This window comes from Mchenga conophoros, linkage group LG16 (assembly GCF_057382185.1).
Source record: "Mchenga conophoros isolate Kocher_MC1m ecotype Shallow Benthic linkage group LG16, M_conophoros_male_GT1.1, whole genome shotgun sequence".
Classification (NCBI taxonomy): domain Eukaryota; kingdom Metazoa; phylum Chordata; class Actinopteri; order Cichliformes; family Cichlidae; genus Mchenga; species Mchenga conophoros.
The window spans coordinates 20744694-20772597 of NC_140541.1; the positions used below are offsets into that span (position 1 = coordinate 20744694).

At 41.3% G+C, this 27904-nt stretch overlaps 1 protein-coding gene across 2 annotated transcripts in view; it reads right to left on the minus strand.

Annotated features, from left to right (window-relative positions):
• The window catches only part of bcl9 (BCL9 transcription coactivator), a 28559-nt gene extending 11499 nt beyond the window's left edge, over positions 1-17060 (minus strand). Inside the window, exons 1-2 of one of the 2 annotated variants that reach the window (XM_085250355.1) lie at positions 16882-17060; positions 14788-14954 (exon numbers count right to left, since the gene is read on the minus strand). The gene's annotated coding sequence lies outside the window, so the exon portion shown is untranslated. Of the gene's footprint in view, positions 1-14787; positions 14955-16499; positions 16855-16881 lie in introns of those variants that run through there. The other variant, XM_085250356.1, reaches the window with a different exon arrangement.
• Between the last annotated feature and the right edge of the window lie 10844 nt (positions 17061-27904).

Here is a 27904-nt window from a genome sequence, read left to right on the forward strand (position 1 = left end):
GCTGTCTGTCTGCAATACCACCGCAGAAGCGCCTTGGAGCCCTTAGACTGCAGCTGGTAATGATAATCTTCTTCAACTCTACAGATCTGCTGTGTCCTCAAGGTCTACCGACTGGGGGAGAACCGGTTCATGCGTCTGTATCGAGTGCTTCAGAGCAGACAAAGTCTACCACATCCAGCTGCAGTCCAAAACGGTGAAGGATAAGAGACTCATTACAGAGACGGCGGATTATAATGCTCCGGTAATAATCACCAAGTACTTCACAATTGTATTTGCAGGAAAAAGTTACAAAATAAATAATCTAATAATTTGTTTAAGAAATTGTGCATACACTGTCTTTGGAAGCTCATGGGTGTTCCTACAAACACCCCTCACAAATACAGTCTAAATCTGTAGTGAACTCTGGAAGTACGTACATAATTTCAATCCTCATTGTTCAACATGTGTTAGTTAAAACAACTGACCAATTTAAACAGCTGACAGAACAAAGACTATAAAAAAACAGCAGACACAAAACATCAGTCTTCCCCTCCACTAACTCTATAGTTTGATTCAATTTATACATCATCAATATGCAAGATCAATCATCTCAAGGTGCTTGATAATATAAATGCTCCACTATAAGCTGATATGGAGTCTGGTTCAATAGTAACTGATAAAAACTAAGTCACAGCCCAAACGCTGCCACCACTGCTTAGTTTGTCCACCAGAGAGCACCAATATTTATCTGGAAAAAAGAAATCTGTTGATTTACATATAATGATTTTACAATTTAAAAACACCAGTTAGGTTAGTCATTGATACTTTCTTTATCTTTGGCACATGTGGTAGAGCTGTCGAGCTGGTACTGTGACTCACACCAATCACTGTCTTTTGTGTGTGTTGGTGAGTGAGAGCGAGAACTGCACGAGAATCCTGTTCAAGAGAGCAGCCCAGTCAGTGAGATTACATTGTCATCCTGAAAATATTTAGGAGCTCTTCCAAAACACTCAGCATTGTAACTGGCTCCAGAGTCCCCCTGGGGAGAGGGAGGTGGAATGGTGTTTGGGGGTTGTGTCGCCCCCTTTTCTACTTGTATGGGGGGATGGTGGCAGCACTGGGAAGCAGACAAATACACCGACTCCTGCTACAGCAGCAACACTCATCTCTCACTGGTCACAGAAGAAGAAGTGATTTACAGCAGTCAGGAGCACAGATTACTGCACACAGGCAGACGCTGGCTTCTCAACAGAAACAGAGGCGGCTTGTAGAACCAAATTAAACTGACTAGATTAACCTTTAAATGTAAAAAAAATACTGTAGTGGAGACACTTCAGAGAAATGCTAGGCTCATTATTAAAAATGTAACGAAAGGCAACTTCTTTTACGCATTTTATATTGAAGCACGTGTAATTCTGCAGCTGTGATATACAGCATAAATCAGAAACAAGAGCTTCTGTTAACGCGACAGTCCCCATATAAAAGTTCAGTTAAACTTTGTGTCTGAATAATTACACACTACCAGCTGAACAGGCACGCAGAAAACAGGTTCTGCTGTTAACGTCTTGTTTCTATAATTGGAGCTTGTGCTAGAGCGGAGTCTAACGATGACACTATATCAGATGCTATCGGCTACTGTGTACCGGCCACAAAAACATGCTCAGGGTTCCCCTTCACTTTAACAATGTAAACTGAATTTAACGTCTGTCTCCAAGAGAAATCTAATTGGATGAACCTTCCTGCTCCTAAAAAATTTAAATGTACACTACAAAACCTAATGAGATATTAATAAAGGCTACTCCTAAAGTGGCATCTGATTGTGATTGTTGGTGTTTTTAAACAGGTAAAATGTTTAGGACACCAGTAACAACTAGGACTTTTAGAGGGTGTACCATTTCATTTGTACATTAAAAAGAGCAATGAACGTCAGAAAAAAAAAAAAGCTGACTGACATTTAAAAACACCATTTACTTTGCACAAACTGGGCATGATTGCCAGCTAGGGAAATTTAGGCTCCTCTATTCCCTCTTCACAAGGTGCTGAGGGATGTATACTAAACTCTTTTCAACCATCACAAGCACTTTGCTTAAAGCTCAGTGAACCCTTTAGGAGAAGGTGTCCAGCGCAAGTTAAAAATGTTCGGACCTGGTGGGATCAGGCAGTAGTTGGCCTTGACTGACTCCTTCACTATGGAGCAATACAAAAGGAGGAGAGCCTTGAGAGAAGAGCAAGAAAAAATAAAATAAAATAAAATCACTTAAAATATATATATTTCGTTTGCATTAGTAGATATAGTTTATAATATATCAAAGAACCAGTCTTCTACTTCATTCAACTCCAACTTGCATGTAAAGCCTGGAGGGGCTTCATCTAAATCTAGACCCCAATAACAAGCATATGCGTGTGATGCAAGTCTGTGCGCGTACATGGAAGCAAACAGCAGGAACTGTCAATCATCTGTTCTTTCCAATCGCACGCTAACAAGACACTAATTGGAAAGCTTGCTGACATGATTGTCATAAGGAATACACGGACACACACACACACACATCAGGTGTGTACGTTCCAGCATGTCTCACACACACACATTTAAACAAGAAAGCATCATAGAGGTAATCACAGAGAATTCACTTCCTCCACCTCCAGTAAAGATGCTGAACTGTCTATCACGGCAAACACGAGGAGATGCAGTTCATGCAAGTTAATGGGAAAACAGCATAATGACGCTCCAAAAATGAGCTTTTTGCCTGTGATATAAATATGAAGGGGGCAGAAAATAGTTCAATTCAATTAGATTTGGGCTTTCCGATGCGGGTGGCACTGGAGGACTATTTTATTTTCATGCTTATGTAACAGTCATTGTATGCTGCCTGCTTAGAGAGTAGACCCTTCCAATCTACGTCACCCAAATTCCTCTGAAGGGGAGTGGGAGGCTTTATAGCAATGCAGTATCTACTGGTATACTCCGCTGGTAAGGTGTGGGATCAGCGAGAAGAAAAGAACTATGTTGCTGTCAACATAGTCCACTGGCTGAAAATTTTAAACACAACAAAGATTTATTTAAAAAAAAGAAAAAAAAAACAACACACACACACACACACACACACACACACACACACGCCATCCCTCTTCCCTCATCTCAGCCCTGCTGGTGGCTGTAAAAGGGCCTGCTGATGTTTCAGCCTTATTTATGCAAATCCCATTTTGCAGTTCAGTCACAATGGAGTATTGCTCCCTCTTTCTCACTCTAGCTTCCCTACCCACTCTCCGTCTGTTCACCCTCCATCTCAAGAATTGCTTTTGCCCATTATTTGTTTAGGGGAAATATCAAAAAGCATTATTTCCACCTCTTCTCACAGTTTTCTGTAAGAATATACAAAACACATGGCCATCAGCAACCAACTGTACAATCTGAAAAAGCAGCAGCCAACTCAGAGCAGGAAAAATAAAACAAAATTTAAAAAAACAACGCTCTACATCTCATCACAATAGCTTATACACACACACTTCAATTTAGTGAAATGGTCACATGAATAAAAGCTTATATGCAACAAAATGATTTTTTTTTTTAATCTGACAGAGTGGTGAAATAAGGATGTGCCTTATGCCAAAATATGCCCTTTTCTAATGAAAACACATTTTAAACCTTCCAAATGTTCAAACGATGTTTGATTTCTTCCCTTTGGAGTTAAATATGTAGTGAAAATCTGGATAACTTTGGTAAATGGTAAATGGCTTGTATTTGTATAGCGCTTTACTTAGTCCCTATGGACCCCAAAGCGTTTTACACTACATTCAGTCATTCACCCATTCACACACTGGTGATGGCAAGCTACATTATAGCCACAGCTGCCCTGGGGCGCACTGACAGAAGCGAGGCTGCCGGACACTGGCACCACTGGGCCATCTGACCACCACCAGTAGGCAACGGGTGAAGTGTCTTGCCCAAGGACACAACGACCAAGACTGTCAGAGCTGGGGCTCGAACCGACAACCTTCCGATTACAAGACGAGCTGGCAACTCTTGAGCCACGATCGCCCCTTTGTCAAAGTAAGCCACAGGTGGTGATTACAGGATAGCAGCACTGAATTTCTGTACTTTTACAAAATCTCTCTGAGTCAGTCCTTTAACTTTGTCAGTGTACTGTGTGTGTATAATGGGAACAAAGCATAACACAGTGGTGTCTGTGTCAGATACTGCTACTGTGTGTTTATCAACATGGGCTTGAAATGTTAGACTGGACTATAAAATTTATGATGGCTGCTCTCACTGACTATATTACTTTTTGCTTTAGTTATTTTTTTATGGTTTTCCAATCTACATGCGCTGTACTATACCTTAAATTGCATCTTAGCTTCTTGAAGGACAGGTAAATCTTCTATATCTGTTTGCTCTATTTGTGATATGAATTTAGTTTAATAATAATAATAATGTGTAAGTGTTAGTCCCCATAGGGAAATAGTTCCTCTGCATTTAACCCATTCACCCAGTGAAGCAGTGGGCAGCCACCAATGCAGCGCCCAGGGAGCAGTGTGTAGGGACGGTACCTTGCTCAGGGGTACCTCAGGGTAGCCGTTCAGTGGAGTTGAACCCCCGACCTTCCGATCATGGGGTCACCACTCTACCTACTGAGCTATTCCTGCTCCTACATACTGCCACTACATACTCTAAGCATGAGTATGTAGTGAGTAGTAAGACAGCAGGGCCACAAAGTAAGAATAGTGGCTGTAATGTCACTTAAACAGAAATACTGAGTTACAGCAAGCAAAACTTGCCAATCTGTTGAACTCAAGGACAATGAGTTTTATTATTTATACATTAAACTTGTCATTTGCAATTCTACTTCATTATGAAGCTGCCACCGCTAAAATACTAGCATTTTAGTTTATGTAAAGTTTAATGCAAATCTAAAATGATGACGATGATGTTGATATGCAGCTTTAGCTCAGGTAATAAACAGCACAACCTGCACAAACATTACAGCTACTTTCTGTCTTGAAGAAGTGAGACAAAAAAAAAAAACAGTAAGAAAAAAAATGAAAGTAAGATAAAGATATCTGTTGGACATTAACAATACCACAGTGTAGGAAACACCTGCATGCTCACCTGTTCAGGTGACTTCCTGAAAGGACTCTGCCAGCATGCCACACCCTGCGTTGTGCTCATTATTTACACTTAGCGAACACAGAATGCAAAGAATCCTGAATGTCACTAAAGATAGAGCTGTGACGCCACTAGACTAACATTTGACATTATGCATGCACTGTGAGAGGCTCAAGGACGCACGCACAAGTATGACCAGGCTTCCTTTCAACTGAAATCAAGTTGTTACAAGAAACTTAAAGTCTTCTGTATTTTCCAAATTGTTGACTGCTCCCAGAGTCCAATATTTACACACCTCCATCTTCCTCCTTTTTTCCTCAGCTCCCTCCATTACTTCCAATATTAGCTTTCCTACTGGTCCTGCATAACAGCTTTCCCAATTCAAACCATCCACAACACATTCTCCTCTGGTCTGCAGACCAGGCCCACCATCCCCTGGGAGGCGACATGTGTGTAATGTCACACTGTGTCATATCATATCGTGGTGACAGAAGCCTCACCGTATCCATCACAGTGATGGAAGTGGCAACGAAAACAGGAGGATGGGAAAGGGGTGTGATACGGTAGTCATTACACAAGCCATTGTCTTCACAGAGAGTGCGGGTGGGTGTCTGTCTCCCAGTCGAGTGCAAGTAGGCAAACACACACACACGCTGACTCACTAGTGGCACATCTGCTGGCGTAGCCTGGGAATGGTGCCATGTGTAGTGGCCAGCTCCGGCAGCAGGACTGGCACTCAGCACTCTGGCCTGCTCTGATCTCCGTCTCACACACTTCACCCCGCACTTCCATCTCTTTCCATCTGCCCTCTGTCTCTGCATCCCTGGCTAAGTGACTGTACCTTGCTCACACAAAACAAACACACACACACCTTTGTGCTCAATACGAGACAAAGACAACGGGATAACTGGCAAGAACGTGCCTGTACTTCTATGACAAGAAGTGCAAATTAAGGGGGTTGCTAGTATCAAAACCTGACAGTAAGATTTTTAAAAGGTATCAAGGTAAAAAGAATCCGACAATATTTCTCACTTATAAAATACAGCACATCTTGGACTTTATAGATGAAACATCAAAGACTGCACAACTTTTGGATCCCAGATAAGACTTGGAACAATAAATCACACTGAAAACATTTATACAAGAATAAAACTGGTTGTAAAACCCTTCGATGTCCATTTGGATCAAACCAATCAGGTCAAACTGTAGCTGAGATTTCTACTGAAGTATACTCTGTTAGCAGGAGAAAGCAGAAAGACGACCAGAGCTGGAAGTGAGCTTGTGAACATCGATGCCTGTGGGTCCAGTTCTTAACCATTATACCTAGAAGCTGGTCACCCTTCTATTAATTCTACTTCATGACTAGCACATCTTAGCATAGTAAGCCATACTAACTCATGACATACCATAATATGAGAGACCTTATTCTGGACCTAAGGAGTTTAATTCTGGGTTGGATGTCTGAATGATTACGTTCACCAATCTGTCCATTTTTTAAGAAGGTCGTAGCCTTGCAGTCAACCCATGCAGTCACAAGGACGACATGCAAACTCCACAATTAAAATGTACATGTATCCCAGTAGATTTGCTTTCAGCTGTGACATCAAAATACATTGTGTTACACTGCAGAGTACAAAGTGATTGAGGCAAAAGAAAACTCCAGCAAAGAAAAGAGGGAAGAAAAAAAATTTAACTGCCTCTCTTTAAGTCTGCTTGTTAGCTGATGGTGCATCATCCTGCCAATTAACTGCTGGTGGTCTCTCTTTGGGTCTGTTCAGGTCAACTGCATTTCAGATCTAGTCCAATTATCTTAAGGTCCATTTAAGACTGCGTATGAATTTTTTCAGATCCCCTCTGGATCCCTTTAGGATCAAAATTTTAAACCCATGAAGACCTCCAGTAGAACTGCTAATTAATGCAAGAGCACTCCTGGAATCAGCAGTCACTGCAGCAAATATGAGCAGTAAACAGTAAGACACATACGCATTTTTCCTCTCTAAATAATGATTTCTCTCATTTCTATCTCAGATATGAATTAACACAGGAACAGCACTCAGTTAGGACAAACTCTGCTGCCCTCTGTGCAGACCCCTTCTTTCCTCCCTTCCCCTGCTCTCTGGTCCGTGACTCCCCTTCCTTCATCCGCACAGTCGCTCCCACACTCGGGCCACATTCCAACCTTGCTCATGCTGGGAGGACGTCTCCCTGTGACTACAAGTATTGTGGGAAATCCCAACGGCCAGGCCTTTCAGCAGCCATGTAGACCACTGAGGTAAAGAGGAAAAGAAATTTGCGTTCCTCACCGGTCAACAAGCTTTTCTTGCAAGCAACTTGTTATTAGTTAAAACGTTTCATTAATCAAACTGCATCAAAATTTTTAAAAGAATATTAAGCAGGAAAGATGACAACACACTATGCAAAACTTCAAGACGTGCTTACGCAAAATATTTTCCATACATTCTTTTCTGTATTTTACAAACCAGAGCGCCCACAAGAAACAGGCTTTGCAACCTTTCAAACCACGTAACAAAGCTCAGGCATCTTTACTGACCTGGTATTTCCTAAAGAGAGAAACTACACACAAGCACACGCGCACACACACAAAGAGTATATAATAGATGTTCTATCTTCGTTCTTTTATCGTACAACAAAATTAGCACTCTGGAGAGAATATGAGACAGATTGTGTCCCTGAGTTACCCCAGTTTACACTGGTGTGTCATACCCATGGAATTTTAAACACACTGGCTAAGACCTGCCTAATTAAATATACAGTCACAGAGCAATATACACGCACATAACTATACTGGTGCACAGACAAATACCAACATGAGGCAGTACTTAGCTGTCCTAATAATGTCGGAGATCCACTGAGAACTCTGCTTCAAGTTTATGGCATGTGCTGTTCCCATGAGTCAGAGCATGCTCGTGTGCATTTCTGTCTGAGCTTCCTTTAGGTCCCTGCATATAACCATGGAATCGCAGCAATAAGTGATATGTAAAGCCATGCAAAAGCCACGCCCCTGGTGAACTAACTTAAAATGAAATCTTCACATTAATGGTGATGCTTCTTAATCCTGATATCAGATGCATGCTGAGCATCCTGCCTGGTTTCTTTTTATGCGATTTATTCACCAATAACCATTTAAGGCGATGTTTTTTAACTGCCAACGTAACTCAAGAAAATACATTTTCAGAATGAAGCTTAGAGTTGTTTTGTTCCTCACATTCATGATCTAAAACTGATTAAGAAACAACACATTCAAGTCCTTTGCTCACAACCACAAGCAGGTGGCTCGAATTACTCGACAGCGGGTTAAAAAAAAAAAAAAATCAAATACAGATGCACTAAAAGAAGTGCATCTTCAGTAAAGGGCCCTAATACATGTCAAATCAGCATCTGTATTGGAAGGTCTCTTGAGATTCCCATCTGAAGCGATGAGCTTATAATACAATAAAACCAGTGTGTGTAATTTGTGCCACATCCAAGACACATGACATTTGTAATTATAGGCAGCAACGTGTGAAAAATCCCCTTTGTCTGCCTCCTATAACAAAGCGCTTACAGTTGCGGTCTAAATATAAAAATAAAAGATTACCTTTAAGTTAGCTGATTTAGATAATTAAGGCGCTAACATCTGATTTTGTCTGCTTGGAAACTACTGTTTATATGCAACAAAACAAAAGCTAATTTTTGCTACTGGTTATAAATGATCTGATTACAATATAAACAGTGGTGACTCCAAATTGAAATTACTCCATTGTGAATAGTCCATGAATCATCTATCTAAAGATCTTGGTCCATTCTAGTTAAAATCAAAGTCTGACTCTTAGTGGGTTAAGAAGGTACGATATGCATCTTCTTGTGCCCAATTACGGCCCAATCTAGGTGACACAGGATGAAAATAGGCAGTTGATTTTTCTCACATAATACATACATTTAAAAAAAAAAAAAAAAAACTAGCATGTTGACATTTTTCTGGGTGTTTCGTGGCACTTCTGTCTTTCCTGTGTGGTTCATCAATATCAGTACAGAGCGCTGTGCCGGCTGTTGAGTTTTCTCAAAAGTTCAGCTGTGAACAACTGCAGGCATGGCAAAGAAGATGAAGAATGATTTTACCACTTTAGTTTAGGTGGAACTGTGAAGTGACCACTAGTCAACCAGTATCATACTGCTTCAACTGCCACAGTGTGTTTGGATTCTTTTCACAGAAAGCATAAAGTATCAGGAAAGACTGCAAGCATGATTGGCTGGGTAGCACCATGTAGTCTGCCATGTTCCTCAGTCACGAAAAGGCAGGATATCATAACTCTATATTCATCTAAACTGACACAGTGACCATTGTGTGGTCTGAACCCTTGTTTATATGCATCACTGTTACCCTCACCCCAAGTGGTGGGACGCGGTACCTACTCAGCTCGACTCATTTTCTACTACAACTGTGTATCACCTAAATGTGCGTGGGGTTGTTTTAGCAACACATCCAAATGTCCTGTGATGTCCTTTGTATGTGGCACAAACAATACAACAATGAACGACGTCGAGCCGATAGCATACCCGCTCAGTCTATGGCTTTTACTCGGGCCGTGATTTTTGTGCCACTACTTTCCTCGATGCTGGATTTCAAAAATGACAGTTTTAATTTTTGGGAAGGAGTCACTCTCATGACACCACTGACTGACCAATCGGTGGCACACAGTCTGCTGACATTACATTTTCCGATCAACTCAGCTCACTTGGAACCCCAGCCAAGCAAGTACTAAAAGAGTACATGGTACCAGGTGCTATCACTAACAGAAAACCCAAAAAAACGAGTCAATTCGATTCAAATGCAGCCGTGTAAGTACTAGCAGAAGAGGGCTATTTCTTGCACCTCTTAATTTCTGTAACCTAATATACACACAGCCAGGTTATACACAAGTGTACAGCCGTGACAGCCCTTACTGACATTTCAATTATATAAATAAAGGAGCTCAGAGATTCCCAGATTATACAGAGGAAGATTCTCGAGTAGCTTGAAAAGATAAGACTTCCTGGAGGGGAAAACTGTGATTTATTTGCTTGATTCTTCTGGATTCTTCTCCTCTTATACCTGCGCTAATGCAGGGGGCTTTATTCTGAGCAAGCTTTTCAAATGCAGTGACCATAAGACTCAAGTCCAGTATAAACTACAATTTTTCCATCTTCTTAACCAAATGAGGCTGGTAGGGGGGCTGGAGCCTCTCCCAGCTGTCATATGGCGAGAAGCAGGTTACACCCTGGACAAATCGCCAGTTAATCACAAGGCTAACAAAGAGAGAGAAACAGACAAACATTTTCACTAATCTTCACTCAAACAGCCAATTTAGAGTCACCAGTTAACCTTACATGTGCGTGTTTGGACTTTGGAAGGAAGTTGGAGAGCCCAGGAAAAGCCTACACAAGCACAGGGAGAACATGCGAACTCCAAACCGCCCAGATGCCCGATGGGTTTGAACCCAGGACCTTCCTGGTATGAAGCAGCACAGCTACTGTCATTATATTAATGCTGCTATCCTGTATATATTGTACATACTATTGTTTGAGTACTTACGATTGTTTTTTTTGTACTTTTTATATTTTACATTTATATTTATTATTGAAACTTGCACCAAGGGAGTGGCACTCCAATTTCGTTGTACTCTGTACAATGACAATAAAGGCTATTCTATTCTATTCTAACCCCTGCACAACTCTGTGATTTTTCACTATAAATTATCTATTGACGTTACTGTTAGAAAACAGTCAAAACTAAGCATTAATGAAAAAGCATCATTCTTCAACTGAGAAGCTTACACTTTGGTAGAGTTGGTATTTTTGCTTAAAAATGGACTTAAATTAATGTTTGCTTTACATCAATATATCAACTTAGTTGCAAAACAATTTCCTGGCAAGCATTATGTAGATTAATCACTTCAGCCATATAAACAACATTTAACTCTATGAAGCTCTGTTTATTTCTCACAAACTAATTTAAAACAGTGCATTTTTTTTACAAAGCGCTGAAACTATCACTTATCAGAAGCTCAACTAAAGAGAATAAAGGGCTGGAGCACCAGAATCTTCCTCATATTTACAGTGATCGCTTAGTCAAAGAATACTTACCGATGAAGAGTTACCACAGCAGATGAATAAATTGAGATTTCAAATTAAAACTGAGCTCCCTGAATTGTGTTAAAGTTTAAACAAACACTGTTGGGCATCTTATCGGATCACCAAAGATAAAGAAATGAAACAATAAAAAACTCCCAGTTAGTCAACTTCATCACGATACAATGCTTTCTTCTTGTGGCCACCTTGTTATTCGTTAAAGCCATTTTTCACTCATGAAAACGCTGGACGTTATCCAGCGTTTTTACAGTGGGGATGTTGTCCAAAGTTGCACTTTCACAGATGTGGCACACAACAGGTTGTAGTCAGAGTCAAACGTCTCTCACTTCTTGAAATACTTTAAGTGTTTTTGATGAGAACGCCGCCTGAATGAAACATGCAGAAAGCAGGACACAGGATGACCACCTGCTAGCTGTGAATTTACCACACCGTTATCTCACAATCAAGACATCACTCTGACTTTGTACTGGGCCAGCTGGCAGATTACAGACTAAGTAATGTCGGCCCCACTGTGAGTAAGTGTGTGAAATCAGTCCTGGTCATATGGTAAGCTAGGCTAACCCAAAAAAAAGTGTCAGCCTTGTAGCAGGAAAGGCCCTCTGCTTGGTGGCTCACAGTTGAGGTAAATGCAGTTCACAGAGCTCCCCCCCACCCCCCTCCCACAACCACCACCACCCAGGTTCCACCTGAAAGCAGCTCTGTTTGCGAGCGCCCTTTCCCTCGTTGTAGAAGAAGCAGCCTGTCTGTGCCATAACTGTCAATCACAGCGAAAAAAACATGAAAGCAGATTGATTGGTACGTTCTGACTCAGCCAGACACATCCCCGAGGATCTTGTATGGGCAACAATCCCACCACACATCCACACGAGTCCGTGACCTCCTACACTAAAACGATGTGAAACTGCAGCTATTAGAGAAACACATTTATACATTCAGCTGCAGCTGGTAGGAAAGCGGAAAAGACTTATTACTACGGGCTCCATGTTGTGAATTTACATATTTAGGCCTTAACCGTACCCCTTATATTTTATTATTATAGTAATTAATCTTAATATTTCTTATGATGGACCAACTGTGATCAACAGGACGCACACAACCGATGCGCTCGCTTTTGTACAACAGTTTGTAGCAGATTGAGAATTCAGAGATTTTGCAAATTTGAAGTGTGTAATTTTATCCACTGAAAGCACTGATGTCCATGTTTCTACAACAGGATAAAAGTTTTGTATTGTTTTAATACCATCACGTTATTATCCATCCATCAATCTATCTGTGTATCTTCACTCTGTTATTGTCTTCCATTTTATCCCATTTCACCTCCTATTGTTACTGGTTCTAACTGGCTTCTGCCGTGTAACCCAATTTGCAGCAGGAAGATCATCATTTTCCACTTTCTCTCTCTAAATGCCAATTCCGCTGCCTAAACTTCATCACCGATTTCATCAACTGGCTCAATCCGATACAAGCGAACGTTTTTCCCCCCCAAATAGCACCTTCTGAACCCACTGATTGCGACTAATTGTTGATTTTAATTACACTGACTCTCGTAGAAGAACTGTGTTCACAATTTCATGCCGAGGATGAGAAACATTGTTGCTAGAGATTAAAAAAAGTTGCTGTAGGCATAGATACCTATCAAATGCATTAAGTCCATATTTATATCTACTGAAAGAGAGAGAGAGAAAATATATCAACTGTCCATTATAATTGCCAGAGGAGTGAACGGGCAATATCAGCAGCAAAATACAAATCAATAGCCAAAGAAGTCAAAAGTTTCTTTTAACCTTCATCCGCTTACACCTACTCTCAGAAACATCCTGCAGCGGCAAGCTTATTTTAGTGGTTTTGAGCAATCCTCTACAATCTGAGGAGTTAAAAATTGCTTTCTACATCCATTGAACTAAATAAAAATATATTCTATGAGTTCATAATTTTAGCCTATTATACCATCATATTTCTACAGTTCTGGTGGGAACGATGAATATAACTACGCACCACAGTACTTGACAATCCTGTTTTATAGGAGTTTGGTGATTTTGAAGTGTTTCAATTCCCTTTAAGGGCCACACTGCAGTATATCAAGTACTTAGATTACAGGTCTCTTGCATTGTAGTAATAATTTAACACTGCTAGACTTAAAAAAAAAAAAAAAAAAAGATACACAAAATCTTACAATGCTAAGTTAAGGGCAGAATAATGTTAGTAATACAAGTTAAACGTCAAACTTTATTTTCCCTTCTCCTTGTGGACATCCTACAACCATGAGAGCCATTCATGAAATTAACTGAATTTCTTAATGAACTGTGAATGAATGTCTTTAATGAACTGATCTTTCATTAGTACAAATAAAAAAAAGGTCCTACAGAGATTAAATAAACCTTTAAAGCAGTAGAAAAACACACTGAGTCGGGTAGTCTAATCCACTATACGACCCCCCCTCCCCCTTTACCCGCCACACAGTCACAGAGACAAACTGCCTCTCCAACACATCCCTCCACGTCATACACAACACAAGGCTTGCGAGTTTTAATTAGAAAACCCACGAAGCAAACAAATGCACAGAAACATGAGAGTCCAATACTCAGAGGCAAAAATAAATCCTTTGCCGCTTTACATCAATATCCATTTCCCCGCGTCCTTCACCTCGCTGTGGTTTTTGGTTAACACACTTCAGATTAGATAGCAGATAAATAAACAGTGCGCACAGCGTTCTCAGGAAGAGCGCCCTGACCGTGTTGTGTCCTCAACATGTGCAGATCAGAGAGCGAGACCAAACACTGCGCTGATAGTCCAATGCACTGCGGCGGTGAGGTCCTTTTCCTCAAGCCGCTACCCCCTGAGCGTCAACAGCAGTCAAACAGGCTGCCTGCTCCGCAATTCAAGGCTCCATCATCAGAAAGCAGGCACCTCCAAAGATAAATGTCAAGAGATAGTGACCGGCGTTGCAAAGTGCCCGCGCCTGACTTGTTATGGTTACATCACAGCAGCGTTAAGCTATCAGTTTATGGCACCAGTGAGTTTTTGACAGCAATTATAGCGTGGAAAAAGCAGAGCTGAAAAAAATGCGCCTCGTGCTTCTAGCTCTTCTTATTCCAACATATAATGAACACAAAGGCCTTACGGCTACAGATTGTCCAAAATCACCCCTTTGTTTTAGCTTTTTCAGCAACTCCTGTATAACAGAGTCCATGTCATCTACCAGACAGTAAGCAGAAAAATGTAGATTTCAGACACTTTCAAGCATGTGTGATTTTCCATTATTTCTGACAAGCATCGGGCCACTATCTACATTTTAACACAATGAGGATTTTTTTTAAGGACAATTCAGAAACTTAAAACAAACTGTTCACTGTAAATACAGTTAGCCATATCGTAAACAGGGAGTGACTTCAGACACTGGCTTTATAATCCTGCCATTACTTGTTTTACTTACTCCTAAGCAATGAAAACAACGAGGAAGCCCATTTACAAGCATTCTGTCACCCTAGAGAGGACAAGGGGAGTGTGTGTGTATAAGAAACTGTGTGATAAAGTGTGTAATAAAAGAAGAGAGAGCCAGAGTTGAGTTGGGTTACCTCAGAAGCCCCCCTGCCCTTTCAGCAGGGCCTCATATGGAGAACCAGGCCTTCAGGTCCCCTGGGCACTGATGTCTGCTCTCCACTCGACTTCTCCCAGTCAGCCACAGAGGCTGTGCAGGAACCTGGCCACCTCACGACAACCTACAGCCACAAGTCATTCACACCTGGAACAGAGGGAAGGGACTTTGCTCAACGGGCAAAACACAAACAAGCAAACGGCAAGAAAAAGCACTCAGTAGCCGGTGTTCACAAGTCCAACATGTAGCAAACACATAAACAGTGCAAAGCTGAGGTCATTAGGGGCTACAGTGACAGTGTAGGCTCGCGTTTTTTAACCCAGACACGTATTTATTCTTCAGTTATCGACCTGTGTGCACATAAGGGATTAGGAGAGCGTCTGTGATACTCTTTTAAGAGCTTCCTCACTTCTGTGCACCAAAAATGCACAGTGGAAAGACAAAAATGCATTTTTTTTTTTGTAAATCCTTAACTACACAAAGTCCCAATGAAAAGAAGCAGTGATTCTACAAAAAACAAAAAGATGCATGTGAAACAGCTTCAAGACTATGCAATGATGCACATTAATGGCAGACAGCAGTGTTGCCTAGCAATTGAAGAGACCCAGCAAGGTCTGCAGTTCAGTTTCAGCAACTGGTATGTATGCTCCAAAACTGTCCTCAGACTCTGAACCTCCCCCTCCTCACTGCTAACTCAGAGGAACTAACAGCATCTGATCTGAGAAAGGACTGCTACAAAGTGCAAAAGCTGCAGACTTCTCTTGAGGAAAAAGGGAAAAAAAAAAAACAAAAACAAAGAAAAAACAAGGGAAAAACATTGCATTTAGCAACCTGACGAATGCTTTCAAAATGTTCAGTGAGGCAAAAGAAATCACTTGGTAAGGGAGAACAATATAAGACTTTATTCATCAGCAGTAAATTCCCAGGTGGTGACTGTGTTTTTACTCTGCTTTTATTTCCACACTGTCGGATCTGTGGATTTTTTTTATCCTCCCTGAAGTTAAACAAGATTAGTAAAATGTAAAAGAGTGATCACATTCGTTACCATGTCTAACTCTTTGTTTTCTTTTTCCAAAGGTAGCACAGCACAATGCCACAAGTTACCCACGAACAGGCCTACTCGAGGAAGGCGTCCTTAAAATATACACAAAGCTACACAAACCTAAAACTGCTAAATAAACGTAAAAGCACGCAGCAACTACAGGGATTAGACTCCCCCCTGAAATCTCAGCGCCTCACTGGACAACTCTTGGCGGACAAAGTAATTCCATGGCGCTTGAAACTCCAGGAACTTTTTTTTCTTTTTCCTAAAAGAAGTTGTTCCTGTTTCGCCAGAGAACTGGGGGGGAAGGGAGGACTTCAGCACTCGCATTCATGGAGCCTCGGCCAGCGCAAACAAAGTCTTCCCCGAAGAGGGAGGCAGTGGACGGCGGCTGAGAGCGAGAACAACGACGTCGCACACAAAAACCCACGCATATATTCATCCCACGGCTTCGTTTGTTAATGAAAGTACTCAGGCCCGCCTTGGACAAACGTTCATTTTCAAGTTCTGCCCGCTCCGTTAACAATGTAACAATTAAATCGCTCGGCAGATGATAGGGCTGGCCGACACAATCAGCAGACGAGGCCTATAATCTCGTTTCGGATTTATAAATCATACCAAACACGTTTAAAATGAAGAAAATACAATACCAACGGTGTGGAGCTCCCGAAGAATGCAAAACATGCATGCTGCATTGTATCCTTTTTTCATTTTCACGAAGCACGGGCGGTCCTCCAGTATAATGGGGTAAAAACCAATATTTCTCCGCGGGTTTTACACCATGCCGAAAACATCGTGAATAATCCGCTTTTGTTGCGCTGGAAAAATCGGCATTTACGGTTCAAAGGGTGCTCACTGTCTGCCAGGCCAGACGCTACGTGGGTTTTGCTAGCCAGCCTTCGGGGACAGAGGCAGAGAAGAACGGATACCAAGTGAGATGTCCCCGGGAGGAGGACCCGCGTGTGCCCGTTGCCAGGAGGCGAGCCGTGGTAGCGATACTTTCCAGCTAGATGTGAAAAGGGGAACACTCACCTGGAATGCTAGCTTAATTTCCCCTTTTTCCTGAGCGACGAATTTACACCGCACAATTATCAAATCACAACATTTTCACGGTAACATTACAAAATAGGAATATGTCTCCCCCCCATTCGCCGGAGCTTTCCAGTGGTCCTACTCCATTACATCCCAGTCAAGATTTCCTGTCGTCGCTTCCCACCACCCCCCTGTTACTGCGAGATGGTTTAGTCGAATTCTAAGTAGCAATTCTAGGTCAGGTCTGTGTGCCAGTGAGAATGTTACTGTCGGACAGCCGAGAGAGACCACTGTCCATCTCCATGTGATATGGCAAACACTATAGAAGACATCTGAAAATAGAGAAGAAGGAAAAACACACTAAACTGTTTACGTGGGATTGTTTTGCCGAGTAAACTCCTATAAAAGTAGTTACCTCGAACTTCCCTATATGAAAGAGCGTAGGCGTAGTTACGGAAGAGGATTAGGGCCACTGGAAAAAAATAAACGGGCACGTCTTTTTTTTCTTTTCCACAATCCTGAGAAAAAAGTCAGAATTCTGACTTTAATCCCGCAAATCTGAGAAAAAAAAGTCTGAATTCTGATTCTGAGATTATTCTATTCTATTCTAAAATCAGAATTCGGAGGGGAAAAAAGTCGGAGTTCTGGAAAACACAAAAAAAGACGTGCCCGCTTTTCCCCCAGTGGCCCTAATTCTCTTCCATGCGTGGTAGATAAGCATCAAACTTTTGAAACTTTTTCACAGCACATTCTTTCTGTTTTCGTGTTATTCAAAGTTGATACACCCCTCCTACAAAAGACACATGGTGTCAGCAGCTGAAACGGTTAATCGAATCTATATAAAATCAATCAGCAGCTATTTTGTCTAGACATCTTTTTTTTGGGGGGGGGGAGTGCAAGTTAACAAGAGCTTGTTGCTTCTGTCCTATGTGAACAGAAAAACTTAAGGCTTTAGGAATTTCGTAGCTTTGTGTTTCTGTCTCTGATATGCTTGAGGAGGATTGTCAAACATAAGGCCCGGGGGCCAGAATCGGCCGGGAAAGACTGCAATTTAGTCCAGTGGATGATTTTGGAAATTGTGGGGGAGGGCATGCGTTTTAGACTCTTAACTGTATTTTAATAGGTTTTACAGCTTTTGGTAATGATAAAGACTTTCCCCATCACCATTCATATTACACCAAAGTAATAAAGTAATTATTATGCAAATAAATGACCGAAACAGTTTTGCTTTTTCACTAGCTACTAAGTAAATTTGAGGTTTTTACAGTGGGCCCATAGTTAAAAAGAGAGCGAGAGAGAAGGGGGAGAGAGAAAGTCTGATGATTAACAAAACCTTTTCACTTTATAATTACAGAACCGTCTGGGCAATGAGCTGCCAGGACTATTTCTACAATTTTACATATTTATTTCTTATCATTTAAGCCCAAAGAGTTGTGCTAACAGATCTTTTTGTTTACCACAGCAGCACTTCTTTATCATATAAGAAAAACTGAGACATACTGTTAAAATTTCACCATTTTTCTAATTATATTACAATATCTGAGAGATCAAAGTGGACTGTAAGTGGAGCCAATTTCCCCAGACATCACTAGTCTAGATCATCTATTTACCTTGATGAAGTTTAGTATTACATTTGTTAAAAAATAAAAATAAAAAATCTTGTTTTATGAATGGGTGCATTTATATTAAACAGCTGTATTTATATTAAAAGGAGAAACTCAGGGTTTTTTTTTTAAATCAACATAGTGAAGCCTTTTAGTTCACAAATACCAACAACATGGATCTTAAACTTCCAATTATGCATGCATCTTTTCTTTGACTGCATCCTGTTGGGGAAATGTATTTGAACATCCATACAATTTGCAGCAGAAGCTTTCTTTCATAACATTTAATCCCTAAACCCAAGCTAAAGTTGATAAACATCTAGGTTTATGTCATCATATAGAAGAGGACATATAATATCTTTTAATACCACAGTGTTAAACTCGGTGGTTTTAGAAAACTAATGGTCCAGCACTCCATTAGAGGCACTTGTCACATGGTTGGATAGTTTCACAGACCTTCCCCATCTATACCTTTCCAGCGCTGAAACATTTGGTGGGGGCAGTGTCTGATCATTTTTGTAAGTTTCCTAAAATGTGAAAGTTAGCAGGGTTTCAGTTTCATGTAAAGATACACCCATCCTGCCCTATTAACACACGCACATGAACATCCTGGTTCATGTGTGGATATACACATATACATACACATATACCTGTATAATTGTGCAGTATTAGTTTCAGGTTTACAGCGCTGTGCAAAAGTTTTGAATTGCCCCTCATTTATAGAGCTTTTACCCACCAAGGAGCCAGATTTTCTTGTAATTTTCAAATGTGGTCTTGAGCAATAGTTCTCCAGGCTTTCTAGAGGTCTTTTTTTTTGGGACATTGGCTTTCCTTCCGCACCCATTTTTAGAACCCAAATTGTATCTTTAGGCACTTTGTTACTAGAAGCCTGTTGCATAAAACAAGTACATACATTTGTACATAATTTGTTCCCATTTCTTTAGCACAAAATAGGCATATTATTTTTGGCATCAAGAAGGTGATTCCCAGAGAGTTATTAGTTGAAAACTTGGCATATATCAGCATGGCATTCAGTGTGTCCTTAAAAAATCTGAGTAAACTGGAAAAATGGAAGACGACAGAAGAAGCAGCAGACATAGAAAATAATATCCAAGAAAAATTACAGCAGATGAACAGTATCTGAAAGTCATGTCCTTAAGAAACAGGAAAAATCCAGTACTGTCTCAGGACCTGAAAGATGCAGTCCCAGCCGAAGGGTGGCTGTTGAGAAGCCATTCTTAAGGAAAAGGATCAAGTATGCCAAATTACACAAGAACTGGACTGAAAACCAGTAGCATCAGGTCCTATGGAGTGATGACTCCAAATCTGAAAAATGTGTTTCTAATTGGGTTTCCTTACAGAAGAGGCCAGAAGAGATACAAGAAGTTGGTTACTGTATATGTGTATAGTGCATATATCTATTTACCAAAAGGCTTTGTGGGGGTGTTGATTTGTAAGTCTTAAAACACCTTTAATTTCTTTGTAGTCAATATTTAAAGTCACTATTTAGTTTGACAGCATTTAATCTTCAACACATAATCATTGTCAGTGTTTTTCTCTCCCGGTATGATTTTACTGCATTGACAGTATGCTTGGGATCATTGTCATGCTGAAAAATGAAGCCCCGGCCAATTAGTCTGTCCAGATGATATTGGGCGGTGGATCAAAATTTGATGGTGCTTTTTGATGGTAATTCCATTAATGCTGACAAATCCCCAACACCACTGGCTGAAATATCAGTGGTGTTGGGGATCCTTGTTTTACAGATGACTGTAGACACTTTCTCCTTATCTCCTCTGTACATGATGACGATGACTTGAGCCAAAAGTTAAAAATTTGGATTCATCACTCTATAAGACCTGTTGCTACAGTGTTTTACTCCAATTCTCGTGTAATTTGCTGTACCACAAGCTTTTCTACCTCGAGACTTTTGCGCAATGCTGTATGTAGAGATATTTGTCATATTTTGCCCATTACATTAAAATTATTTGAAGATTTTTACCACTGATGGTGCACTTCTGCAAATTTAGTATTTACTAAAAAAAAGACTAATCTAATCACTGTTCTTTTCTCAAACATATTACTACGTTTATCTCTTAACCTGGGGTTGTTCACTAGTTCTCATGATAAGCTAATGGCATTAAAAATAGAGAGATGCTACTTGATAGATAAAATTATGTTGAGCTAAAGTGTACACACACACACACAAAAGCTCTCACACACACACATACACATTCATCATAGAGTGACTATCACAAGCCTCAGAGGAAGAGTGAAACATTAAGGACAAGCGATGTGAGAGTGGTCCTTCTCAATATTTAATCAAGATACATTTCAAATCTAACCCAGATGTATAATCAAGACAACTGGGGATTGAATGAATTGGTGTTTAAGTGCACACATTAGCTAGCCTTATGGTGTGTGTGGTTGTGTGCGCAGCCACGTGCGTGTGCATTTGGTTTTCTCTCTTTGCTCAAACTGATTTAGATTCTCAAAGTGAAGATGTTCTTGCAAAGTGGAAGCTTTCCTCTTCAAAAGATGTTTTATGGGTGAGGGCTCAGTTTCTTGTGCATGACGGTATAAGCGTATCGTGTACATGTTAGAAGTGGGCGTGTACTCTGCTTTTAAAAATAAGTGGCGTGTCACTAAATTTGAGTTGACACCAGGGACTCCTTTGCTCAAAAGCCTCAAAATATCAAAATACCGGGATAGCAGCTCACTGTAACAGCAGACTTGCTGTCAGTGTTGGGGAGTAACGGAATACATGTACTGGCCTTACATATTTAAAATACAAAATATGAGTAACTGTATTTCATTAGAGCAACTGTTTAAATAGGTCATAATTAAATAAAGTTACTTAGTTGAAATAAATGGATTACACAGCAGTCATTTCCTGTTTCATATGTTAGGCTATCCCCCGCACTAATTTTGATAATTAAACGCATTGCCGGAAACCCAAACAAAACATGCAATAAGAGGCTGTAAATGTAAGCATCCTGTTAATGTTGGTGTACAGTAAATATATTGTCTATTCAGGGAGATTTGGGCTTAACAGCCAATTGGTAGAGAAAAAGAAACAAGAAGTTGCAGGATGTGATTGCTACCTTCATGCAGTTGTAAAAAGCTTGACAATGCATTAAGTAATCCAAAGTATTCAGAATATGTTGCTCACATTGAGTAACTTAACGGAATATGTTACAAACTACATTTTGGGGCATGTATTCTTTTTAAAAGTAACCTTCCCAACACTGAACTTACAGTGCTCAAAAAGATGTTTTGTGCACCATAACTAACCATTTTTTCTGTTGTTTACATTTTAAAAATGTAGAAAATCAGAATTTCCGAAAGCTCAAGCTGAAGCCTCAAAACCCAACAAAAATCAATCGCAGACAAGAGGAGAGAACATCAAATCCTTCCATTTTTGAAAACAGTTCATATGGACTATATCTTTGTGTGTATAAGAAGTAGTTGTTTGGTTTCTACGTTGGCTCTTTCTTTACTTCTTTCCCTGTAGGTACCATATGCCTCTCCACATTAAGCAAACATGGATGTGGAGTGCCAGCTAGATGGAAGCCTTTTACGGCTCTGAATACTGTGCAGAAACATTCTGTAAGAGGGACACAAAAATCACGGGATGAGAGCTGCATATTTGTGACTTTTGACAAGCAAGCCATGGCTACGTCGGACATGTTCATGCATGCTAGCACAGATCAGTGACACACCACAAAGCTGTGTCTCTTCCTGTCTCTCTGTCTCTCTCTCTCACACACAGACACACACACACATAAACACACACCTACACTGCCTCTCTCTGTGGTTCTGTGTGTGACTGTGTAAGCATGTGGGTGTGCAAGTGTGTATGATAAACCCCACTGGTGGAGTAACAGTAGACTGGCAGTATTCCCAGAATGGGTTGCATTAGACATGCACACTAGCAAAGCTCTTCAGGTCGATGTTCTGGCCCTCCAACACTGCAACTCTCTGGCATGACTAACCCAGACTGCTTTGGAAGCGGGAGAAGAAAATCCAGATCTCGTCCTGTGCTACCTTAATAGAAGAGGGGAAAAACTGAATCGCATTTATTCCACTGTGTGTGCACGGCTATCTGCCTGCATGCACAGGCGTGCATGCATCATCTGTGTGTGTTTAAGCAGGACACCAACATTGACTGTTCACTTATCATATTACCATCTGCATTATTTAAAGCTTCGATAAACGCTCTTATGCTGGGGAGACACACAGACAGAAAGGATGAAGTAGTCGGTCAGAGGTGCATTACACTTAATGGATGAAGACAGTAACTGTGACAAATTAACACAAAGAACATTAACAAATCTGTAAAATGGATCGACAGAGAGCAGTGGTTGTGGGAAGAACGGGAGGTTGGGGAATGGCTTTGCCTATCCGCAGGGCTCCTGTGTTGGCTGACAGCAGGAGAAACTGGTTGCATTTGGGTTGGTTCATTAACAGGTTTGGCTGTGAGGCCAAGGAAACTAAGGACTGGATGGCTTATCAAAATACTGAGACAGTGAGCTCACTCACACAGCAGTGAGGTCACTTACCAGAGTGTGGCAGCCTGACCAATCATCAGTCAGCCTATTATCGTGGTATGCAGTGTTGCTATGAGTAACAGAGACAAGCACTGCCTTAGGGATCCCTAATGATGGCTGATGTGCTGAGATGCTACCACTTGGTCTGTTCTCTTTTCCTCACTTCTGCCACCTGTCCATCTCCTCTCCACACACTCTTGCATTTCTCTCTGCTCTTTTCCCGCTTGAACTTGAGGACAGAATTTTTTTTCGAGTCGAACTTTCCATATTTCAGCTCGTTTTCTCCCTTCTGCCCTGCTGTCTGTCCCCCTCCTCCCTGTGTTTACTGTCCCCTGCAGCAGTGTTTTCCAACTCTTCCCCATGGCAGGTTAGTGTAAACAAGCTGGAGGACCGAAACAATGTTAATTAACTGATCATTAACGAGTCGAGGCAGACCCCGGAGATGTAAGCAGTTGCCCACCCACCTGCGTCTCACCATTTCACTAACTGGACTGTTAATGACTAATCAGAGGCGAGAGCGATTACATCGCCTCCTAACGAGAAAGATTTATGATTGCGCGAGTCTATTATGCTTACATGGCGGAGGCCTTTACTGTGACGACAAGGAAACAAACTCAGACTGTGCTGCAAGATCAGATCTTATACTTATGTAAAGTGCCGATTTCAAATCCCACATTTCAAATCTTTCAGGTGCTTGTTGTAAATACTTTGCTGACAGTTAGGTTCAGAAGCTGGGGGCTGGATCCAAATGGTGGCTGGATAAATCACTGCTGGGTGGAATTCAAAATATCACTGAGGGCTGGAGCTCATTTACAGTGATGTGGGTTAGAAGTTTAAAATGTCCTAAAGGGTAGAAACAAGTAGTGATCCAAAGGAAACCAGTTAAAGTTAAGCTAAGGTTAAACCCAGTATAGTTAATCAAGAAAGCAAGATTAAGACATGCTAGGCAATTCCACTCAAATATACACAAACAAGACGTAAAAGATTTCAGATGACGACTTAAATGTACCAAAAGTTACTAAAGATGCTGATCAAGTTCCAACATTATAACCATGTTGATTTTGTAAGAAGTTCAGTGGAAACATATTTCATCTGTTTTCCTTGCACTTGTTTGTAGTAACTAAAGCATTATTAAGTGTAGGAAGGCAGGGCAGGTTTGGTTTAGCACAAAAGAGCAAAGTGACTGGAACCCTGAGACAAACACTGTTGTTAACATATAAAAGAAACTGGGAGTGCCTTTGATGCTTGAAGCTAACCACAGGTGTGACATTAAAAAAAATTTAGTGCTTCATTGACTCAGGGAATGCCGCCTGTGAACACAATCCAGGCAGGAACTGTCTTTGTCAGGACAAAGTAATTGTGTAATTGGAAAAGTAATTTGTTTTTGTGACATGGGACAACAAGAAAAGAGGTTACAAGCCAAGAAGTTCGCAAATACTACGTAACAGTGCGTTGCATAATCAAATCATGTGTTAATCTGAACTTGAGATTCTCTCTTACAGGTTGAATTCATAAATAGTCTTAGATAAATACCACACCCTCAAAAGGTTGGAACACCACAAGTGTAGGTAAAATGTAAATAAAAAACAGAATTGGGTCATTTGAAAATCTCACAACATATCAGATGTTAAAACTAAGACAGTTTATTTTTTTATGAAAAATATTAGCTCATTTTGAATTTGATGACAGCAACGCATCTCACAAAAGTTGGGATGGGGAAGACAAACGGAAAACTAAACAGTAACACCCTTTTAGGTATAAAAAGGACAGTTTCTCAGAAGTAAAGACTGGCAGGGGTACACCAGTTAAGTACTGCCTCTACAAAGAGGCATATTGTGGAACAATATCTGAATGTTGTTACTGTAAGTAAAACTGTGAAGACTTTGAATATTTCATCATCTACGGTATGCGATACATCACAAGATTACAAGAATTTGGAGGAATCCCTGTGCACAAGCGCCAGGGTGCATAATCTATACTGTGTGCTGGTGATTTTCAGGCCCTTGAGTGGCACTGCATTCAAAACAGTAATGATTCTGTGATAGAAATCACTGCTTAGGCTCATTATCATGTCTGGAATCCCCTGTCTGTGAACATCATACAAAGAAGAAGCTGTATATAAATTCAGATTCAGAAACGCCACGTTCTTCTTTCGGCAAAATCGAATTTTCAAAGTGAAAGTTGAAAGTCTCTTTTGGAAAACATGGGCACAGAATTCTCTAGACTAAACAGAAGAAGGACAATTGAGCTTGTTTTTAGTGCTCAGTTCAAAAGCCTGCATATCCTGATGGTATGGTGGGGTATTGGTACCTATCCAATGTGTACCTATGCACATTTGGAAAGGCACCATTAGTCCTGAAAGATACATACAGGTTTTAGAGTAACACATGCTCCCATCCATGTGACATGGGAGGAAGGCCTTGCATATTTCAGCTCAGTGCTCACAGTTTTACAGACTTTGGATGCTGCACGTTGGTAAACATGGCCGTGTCCCAACTTCTCTGTGACATGATGCTGCCATCAAAGTTCAAATATTAAACTTGCCTTCTTCTTTTTTTCTTACTTCAAAAGGTAAATGGTTTCTAAGTCTAAACATTTGATACGTTTTCTTAGTCCTATTGTGAATAAAACTTAGTTCTTGGTTTTACATATGTTATATGTAAGCATGTACTTTGATATGTTTGTATCTATTTTGTATCTTAAAAAAAGAGGGGACATAAAATCAAATCAATTATGAACACCGTTTTTTTTTTTTTTCTTAATTGGCTACGTAAATGTACTTAGTTATTTAATAGCACGGCTCAGGTCACAAGGGGGGATGGAGGGGTGGCAGATATGGATGGCATTAGTTGTGAATGCGTGCACCAGCTTCCAAACGCCACCCAAACAGACAAACGCCCTGACTCACTGAGCATATTCTCTTTCTCCCTCCTATCTTTGTGTATGAATGCTTACCGAGAGGAAACGATAGATGCAGACATTCCACAACCCATATTCCCCCTCACTCTATCTTGTTGCCATGGGAACCGAAGCAGACGGGAGACAGGTTCATATCGGCCTCCCTCAGGTCTCCAGTCACAGTCTCTCTCTCTCTCTCTCTCTCTCTCTCTTTCTCTCTCCATGTGCTGTCAGAGCCGGCTGCTCCTGTGTGGGCCACTGATACTCGCTGATTAAAGGAAGTTATAATTTGATTTTCTCAGCAGGCGTCGTTTAATAGAGCAGTTTAACTAAAGCTGTGCCATCCCCAGGGCTTATAAAGGAGAGGGAGAGAAAGAAAGAGGGAGATACATATATATAAAGAGAGCAAGGGGGTGAGAGGGGGAGAGAGAGACAGAGAGAGTCATGCTAATCCCAAACACTGAGCAATCACCCCACCACTACACTCTCCCACTCATTCTCTCATTCTAATTCTGTTTGCCTATTTTGCCGTCTGTCTCCCTCTCTCTCCCTCAGTGCCTCTCTGTCTTCCTCTCTCTGTTTCTCTTGCTCTTCCTCTGCCTATTAATCTGTGCTTCCCTCTCCTCTCCTCTCTTCTCCTCTCCCTCCCTCATTCCTTCCTCCCTCCCTTTAGCGAATCAAACATGGGAGGGCTGGCTTCTCTATGTACAGGCTGCCTGTATTACTGGCCCATTGTGATAATAGCGTTTAATTATCCTCTCAGCTAAAATCAGCCCCATCACTCTGCTTCTCTTTCCTTACCCCCGCTTTCCTTCCCACCCCTCCACCCCCTTTCTTCACCACAACCACCCGTCTGTGGTGTGTCTAATACTCGCCCCCCCCTACTACCACCCCCCACCCCTTCTGTGCATCTCTCTCTACCCTGCCGCCACCACCGCTCCCCCGCCCTGTTCTCCAGCTATTTCAGACCCATTTAGCGGGATAAGCATCTTGAGACAGACAGAGGGGTTTTTGCTCTCTTTCAGAGAGAAGCGAGGAGAGGATATGGAGACTGGCATCTTGGTGCCCGCCTCAGAATACCAAACAGGGGCCCGGGCATCTTAATATGCAGTGTGGGACAGAGGCTGAGATCAAAGAGAGGCACAGACAGACAGAGAGATGGGTTGGGGGTAGGTGGGTGGTGGGGGATTCAGAGAGAGGAGGAGAGGGGCAGAGAGAGAGAGAGAGCGAGAGAGAGGTGAGAAAGGGAGGGAGTGAGTCCTCTCATTTCTCCTCATCTTAGCATCCTTTCCTTCACATCATCATTTCTGCTCTGCTCTCCTGCGTCACTCCCCTGACCCTAAGAAAAATCGACAGCTTAATTACCACAGTGTGCAAATCTGCGTGCGTGCCCATGCACTGATGTGTTTTTGTTCTGATGCGAGGATGCTGGGGAGCGTATGTGTACAAATCTTTCTCTGGATTCACTTTCACACATGCACACATTTATATATATATATACATATGTGTGTGTGTGTGTGTGTGTGTGTGTGTGTGTGTGTGTGTGTGTGTGTGTGTGTGTGTGTGTGTGTGTGTGTGTGTGTGTGTTTGTTTGTATACGGTGGGGGGTTGGATGGCAGGTCTACCTCTGCCACCTACCCAGCCTCTCTATCTCCTCAGTCAATTAAGATCGTGAGTAGCTGTCCCTGAAGCGGTGTAGACAGGCTAAATGAAAAGGCAGTGGATGTGAAATATGAATCATTAGAATACTGCAAGGACAGGCTTGGTGGCGGGGGGGGATACCGTAAGGGAAAAGGGGAGGGTGGGAGGGTCTGGTGGAGAGATAAGGAGAAAAGGGAATGGAAAAGAAAGGGAGAGGAAGAATGAGAGAGCAGATAATAAAAGATTAACGTCACGCCTCTCAGAGTGGTGGAATTTCAAAACCCTCCAGATCAAATTATTTATCCCTGTCTATAAAGGCAGAGGAAGAAA